We start from the raw sequence: 7,433 nt of genomic DNA on the forward strand, positions 1-7,433 counted from the left end.
GCCCAAAAAGGAAATCTCGATACTTGTCAGAAGTAATATGTTTTAGTTGTAATGGAGCAGGGCACTTTGCCAGAGGATGCCCCAAGGAGAAGGAAACTTGTGCTAGATAGTTGAGTTTGCAACAAAAGGAATGGAGTAGTAGAAGTGAGGACATTTTCTTTTTATATTGAGGTGTTGAGTTGAGACATGTAATGGAAAAGCGAGAGATTGTAATCATTGGAGAATGAATCGTTAGTACTGATATGGATTTTATGAGTTGTTATCCTATGAAGAAGAATTTTGACCATTTTTAAGGATATGAGAAATATGGTCTATGGAAGATTTATGCATTTTAAGGGTGGTAGTACCCTGTAAGAACCCTTGACCCCTGGAAAAGATAAGGATACTCCACTGAGTGGATTTCAGACAAAATGAATACGAGTTTTGTCTCGATATGTGTGATACCCCAAGAGTATGTGGGATGAAGTTGGAGACCGTCATTTGTTTGGACCAAATGTGATCAAAGGAGTTAGAAGAGAATGTTAAGTTGATTCGAGATAGACTGAAGGTAGCTTAGCCCAGGCAGAAGAGTTATGCAGACTTAAAAAGGCAAGGAGGTAGTCTATGAAATTGGAGACAGAGCATGTCTTCGTGTGCCCCCTCTGCGAGGAGTTAAACGATTGGAGTTAAGGGACAGTTAGCCCCAAGATTTGTAGGACCAGACCGAGTTTTGGAGCGTATGGAAAAAGTGGCCAACAAGTTGGAGTCACTCGAAGGACTGTCAGGAATTCAAGATGTGTTTCCCAGTTGAAGAAGTGCCATGCAGAGATGGCCAATATTCCCTTGTAAGGATGCTTGACTCTGGAAAGGATAATGATGTTCCATGAAGTAGATTATGGACTTCATAAGTATAAGTTTTTTTTATCTTGGTGTGAGGGATATCCCATGAGGATGAAGAGATGAGTTACCATTGGATATAAAGGAGGTATGATGTTGGAACTATGGATCAATGGAAATTCCATGATGAATCTGAGTAATCATGTCCTAGTTTGGTGCCAATAGAAGGAAGGAAGACAATACAATTGGATGGATTTAAGAATACTAGGAAGTTGGAATAATGATCAGTTGCCCGATGATAAGTTCAAGGACTACAAGTGATGAGATGGGCCATAAACCACAGGCCCAGGACCTGCCAAGAAGCAAGCACATTCTTGCTGAAGGAAAAACCCTGGAAGAAGTTACGATTTTATTCGATAGACGACCTTATAGGAGTAACGCAAAACCTGAGAGTTGTGAAGGAACGATAGATGTTTGTTTGGCTTGCAGAATCCTTGAAATTATCCGAACTTAGTTCGTTGACAAGAGAAATTCTGCAATGCTTGTGAGGATAACCGAGTGTTAGAATGCGAGATTTACTAAACCATATACAAAGTAATGATTTGGGTGCGGGATGGATTGATCACCATACCGACTTACTCTTATTGTTCGCCTTGATATATGGGATGGTAGATCTGAGTGACTTACCTATAGTAGAGAAACGACGATCAAAACCGTGTTTAAACCTTAGAATGGTATAGCAATTTTTCCCTTGTATAAGGCAGCTTTTGCCAACCGTAGGTTATACGGTGAGGATCAACCCAGACCCATTTTCTGCAGGAGAAACCATAAATTGTTGACCACCATGAGAGATATCGATAGTTGATTAGTATTGGCGCCAGACCCGTCAGCTAAGAAGACCCAGTCTTGGAATAACCTTACCAGGATGAAAGTACCCAAGAATTGAGGAAAAGGTTATGCCACTACCGAAAGAGCCCAGATAAGGAATTATCCTGAAGATCTAAGAAGACCAACACTGTTAACAATATGGATGAAGTATATGAGTATTGATGGAATAGTAACCATGCTTCTAAGGGTGGTAGCACCCCAGACCCCGTGTGATGATCGATGGATTTTGAGGAGACCCCCAAACCCTAACCTATTTCTTGCTAGCCTCTCCGAATCTCGAGGACGAGATTCATTTTAAGGGTGGTAGGTTTGTAACATCCCAAAATTCTAAATTTTGAAATGTTATAAACAAATAGATAAATTTGGTTGATTGTTTGATTGATTGTCTGAAAGTGAGTGAAATTCGAAATTTTTTAAAAGTTAAATGAGAGGGAATAAAAGGACTTTCCCAAACTTTCACCTTTTTTCTTTTGATCCCCGAGAATTCAAATTCTTTTCATCACAAAACCCTGGAGAGAAGATGACATGACTTCTTCCATTTATTTAAATGACATGGGGTGTTGAAAATATTTGAATTTCATTTGGAAAATATTTTTCAATTCATAAATTTCATGCAACTCAATGATTTTCATGAGAGAAGATAAAATGACTTCTCCAAATTATGAAATATGAGTTGGGAGTTTCAAAGATCACATTTAAATTCCTTTTTGAATTTATTTTCAATTTGGAGTTATTTGAGTTTATTCAAATTATTTTTCTCCAAAAATAAAATATATGGAAAATAGGGTAACATGATTCCCTACATTAGAAAATTGGAGAAAAATTAATTTAAAATTATTTTGGCATTTTAAAATGTTTTTGGTGGATTTTATTAGAGCAGGAGCACTATTTGAATTATTTGATTTTGTGTGGATTTTATTTGATTTTACTAAAATGTCTATGTTGTAGAAAATCTTTTTCTGAAAATTTTGATATATTATATGCCTATATAATATTTTATTTATTTTTGCTTTTATTATTTTATTTGTCTGGAAAACGTTTTATTAAAAAAAAACTTTCCCCGACTGGGCCGGCCCAGTGCCAGGCCACGACCCAGCTCCTCCTTCCCCATGCTCGGGACGAAGTCCCGAGCCAGTACGCGCCGCCGCTGTCCCATGGCCGGACTCCGCGCCGCCCTTGCCCCTTCCGCACGCCATCGCCCCTCCCTTTTATAAATCCGGCCCCGCCCCGGCCCTCTCTCCTCTTCCCCGCCTCTCGCCGCGCCACCCCGCATCTCGCCGCCGCCGCACCCCGCAGACCTGCCGCTGCCGCCGCAGTGCCTCGCCGCCGCTCGCTGCTGCTGCACCGCCACCGCGCCGCGCCACCGCCACCGCGCCGCTCTCCGCCGCCGATGCCGCCGCCTCGCAGCCACCCCGGAGCCGCCGGCTTGCCTCGCCCCGCTCGCCGGAGCCGCACGGCCCTTGCCGGAGCTCAAACAGATCCGCCGCCGCTGGTTTATTTCGGCCGAACCGGTAACCACCCCGGTTTATTCTCGGTTTAGTTCGGTTTTTAAAAAAAACCTAGATCGTTCGCTGGTTAGGTATAGAAAACGAACGTTCGCCTTTTAGTTTTTTTTCTTTTTCTGTAATTTTGGCCAGGGACCTAGATGTGAATACTTTATTTACATAATAGTCCCTGTTCTTCAAACAAGCATAACTTTTTACTCGTTAGTCCAAATCCAACGAAACCAACGCCCACTTCTTCGTTACGATCTCCTCTATCCAGTAATCCAACCCAAACATGTTTTTGAAAAGTTTAAAATTTGAATTAGATCAGATTTGAATTCAAACTTCGTTTGATCATAACTTGAGTTTCGTAGCTCCGTTTGAGTTGATTCTTTTTGCAAATCGAAGCTCTTGACCTAAACTTTCTGATAAGGCCAAATTCACTTAATTTTGGTACTGTTAGGAATTGTTTTATGTTGCAAGAGTTATTTGCTTGGTTTTGATGTTTCCGAATCGTCTTCTTCGTTCTTTCTGATCTTTTGAGTGATTGCTTATGTGTGGTTACTATTGTTTGCTTACGATAGATTGACCGGAGTGAGACGAGTAGATCTATCAAGAGTTTTGAGTGCGAATCATCTTCATCAACATTGCGGGCAAGTTCACACTTTGATCATATCCCCTTTCATACCCAGTTTTTATGCATTAGTTTCACCCTCAAACATTGCATGAGTAGGATTGATAACATGTGGGTATTGGGAAGTAGTTGATTAGGTAGGAACCTATTGCCCTCCATTCAAACCTTGGGAGTTACTATTACGTTATGCTTACATTGCCATGCTATGCTCGTAGACGTGGATTGGGTTTGAGAGTATTTCATGACAGATGTGAGATTGTTAATTAATGGTTCAACTTAAGGTGGCAACTTTAATACACATCTGGGTGGATTGCTAGGGGCACCATGGGGATATACCAGTGGACTTGCCCGGACACCTGGGGAAATACAAGTGTTGTCCTAGGAGATCCCGGGGATATACCATGTGATCATCCTACGGTCCGCCACCCAGGCTCAAAGGGATCATAAGATTATTCATGCTAGAAACTTCCGTGTGTAGCCACAAGCTATTATGGGCTCTAGCATAGTTGATTAAGTCGTGTGAACTCTTACAATGGTAGACTAGCAGATGTAGGGGTTGTAGGTGGAACGGTCTACCCATCATAAGGTGCAAATGCTTCTGAAAGACTATGTCTCGGTCATCCGTTTCTCAAACACCTTGTAGTGCGAGAAATCCAACGGAGGAGATCGGGTCTTGTGGGGAAAAGCACGCAAACCTCTGTAGAGTGTACAAACTAATCATGATTAGCCGTGTCCCCGGTTATGGACATCTTGAGTCTCTGGTACTTGGATTATCCTGTTGATCTCATCATGTTACTTTAAATTAAGTTTGTTGGGTTTAATGATGTTATTTAATTGGGATTGAGAATGCTGTCAACCATTCTCAATGTTTAACAACCACCATGATAGTTAAATAAAATTTATTCCTTTGTAGTAGGGAAAAATTGGCTTTTCGCAAAAACCTTATAGCCATAGAGCCTTTCCACCAGCCAAATATGCATGTAATGATAGTCTTTATTCATCATTATCTTCTGGTGTGAATTTGCCAGTACATTTAATGTACTGACCCTTTGTGGCTGCGACGTCTCATGTTGCAGGAATCTTACGACGAGTAAGTGATACGTTAGGGTTATGATTTCTACACTCAACTTTGCCGTTGGTGTTGATGGGAATCCACAACCTTGTTACTTCCGCTATTTTGGATTGAGGTAATAGTATTTTATGTTACTTTTACATGTGATTTACCTCTGTTATAAATCCTCGAGTACTATGTGTGTCAGCATACCGATCGAGGGATGACACTTAAGCACAGAGACTTGATCCACTCGGGTCGGGTCGCTACAAGTAGACCGACTCCTGCCTGCATCTACTACTATTACTCCACACGTTGACCACTATCCAGCATGCATCTAGAGTATTAAGTTCATAAGAACAGAGTAACGCATTAGGTAAGATGACATGATGTAGAGGGATAAACTCAAGCAATATGATATAAACCCCATCTTTTTATCCTCGATGGCAACAATACAATACATGTCCTTTCCCTTTCTGTCACTGGGATCGAGCACCGCAAGTTTGAACCCAAAGCTAAGCACTTCTCCCATTGCAAAAAAAGATCAATCTAGTAGGCCAAACCAAACTAATAATTCGAAGAGACTTACAAAGATAACCAATCATACATAAAAGATTTAAGAGAAGAATCAAATATTGTTCATAGATAGACTTGATCATAAACCCACAATTCATCAGATCTCGACAAACACACCACAAAAAGAGTTACATCAAATAGATCTCCAAGAAGATCGAGGAGAACTTTGTATTGAGATCCAAAGAGAGAGAAGAAGCCATCTAGCTAATAACTATGGACCCGAAGGTCTGAAGTAAACTACTCACACATCATCGAAGGGGCCATGGAGTTAATGTAGAGGCCCTCCATGATCGATGCCCCCTCCGGCGGAGCTTCGGAAAAGGCCCCAAGATGGGATCTCTTGGGTACAGAAGGTTGCAGCGGTGGAAATATGGTTTCGCGGTGCTCCTGGATGTTTTCGGGGTATATGAACATATATAGGAGGAAGAAGTAGGTTGGTTGAGCCACAAGGGGCCCACGAGGGGGAGGGCGCGCCCCCTGCCTCGTGGCCTCCTCGTTGGTTGCTTGACGTCCACTCCAAGTCCTCTAGATCACGTTTGTTCCAAAAATCACGCTCCCGAAGGTTTCATTCCGTTTGGACTCCGTTTGATATTCCTTTTCTGCGAAATACTGAAATAGGCAAAAAAAAACAGCAATTTGCACTGGGCCTTCGGTTAATAGGTTAGTCCCAAAAATAATATAAAAGTGTAAAATAAAGCCCATTAAACATCCAAAACAGAATATATAATAGCTTGGAACAATAAAAAATTATAGATACGTTGGAGACGTATTAAGCATCCCCAAGTTTAATTCCTGCTCGTCCTCGAGTAGGTAAATGATAAAAACAGATTTTTTTGATGTGGAATGCTTTCTAGCATATTCTTCAATGTAATTTTCTCTATTGTGGCATGATTATTCAGATCCGAAAGATTCAAGATAAAAGTTTAATCTTGATATAAAAATAATAATACTCCAAGCATGCTAACCAAGCAATTATGTCTTATCAAAATAACATAGCCAAATAAAACTTATCCCTACAAAATCATATAGTTTGGCCATGCTTCATTTTCATCACACAAAATGCTCTCATCATGCACAACCCCGATGACAAGCCAAGAAATTGTTTCATACTTAGCCTTTTCAAACTCTTTCAAATTTTACGCAATATATGAGCGCGAACCATGGACATAGCACTATGGGTGGAATAGAATATAATGATTGAGGTTGTGTGAGAAGACAAAAAAGGAGAAAGTTTCACATTGACGCGGCTAATCAATGGGCTATGAAGATGCCCACCGATTGATGTCAATGCAAGGAGTAGGGATTGCCATGCAACAGATGCACTAGAGCTACAAATATATGAAAGCTCATCAAAGAAACTAAGTGGGTGTGCATCCAACTTTCTTGCTCACGAAGACCTAGGGCAATTGAGGAAGCCCATCATTGGAATATACAAGCCAAGTTCTATAATGTAAAATTCCCACTAATATATGAAAGTGACAAAATAAGGGACTCTCTATCATGAAGATCATGGTGCTACTTTGAAGCACAAGTGTGGAAAAAGGATAGTAACATTGTCCCTTCTCTCTTTTTCTCTCATTTTTTATTTGGGCCTGCTTTTCTCTTTTTATGGCCTCTCTTTTTTGTTCATTTTTTGTCCGGAGTCTCATCCCGACTTGTGGGGAAATCATAGTCTCCATCATCCTTTCCTCACTTGGGACAATGCTCTAATGATGATCATCACACTTTTATTTACTTACAACTCAAGATTTACAACTCGATACTTAGAACAAAATATAACTCTATGTGTATGCCTCCGGCGGTGTACCTGGATATGCGATGAATCAAGAGTGACATTTATGAAAATTAAGCATGGCGGCTTTGCCACAAATACAATGGCAACTACATGACCATGCAAGGCAATATGACAATGATGATGCGTGTCATAATAAATGGAACAGTGGAAAGTTGCATGGAAATATATCTCGGAATGGCTATGGAAATG

Source organism: Triticum urartu, chromosome 7A (assembly GCF_056163025.1).
Source record: "Triticum urartu cultivar PI428250 chromosome 7A, HENAU_Tu73, whole genome shotgun sequence".
Taxonomy (NCBI): Eukaryota; Viridiplantae; Streptophyta; class Magnoliopsida; order Poales; family Poaceae; genus Triticum; species Triticum urartu.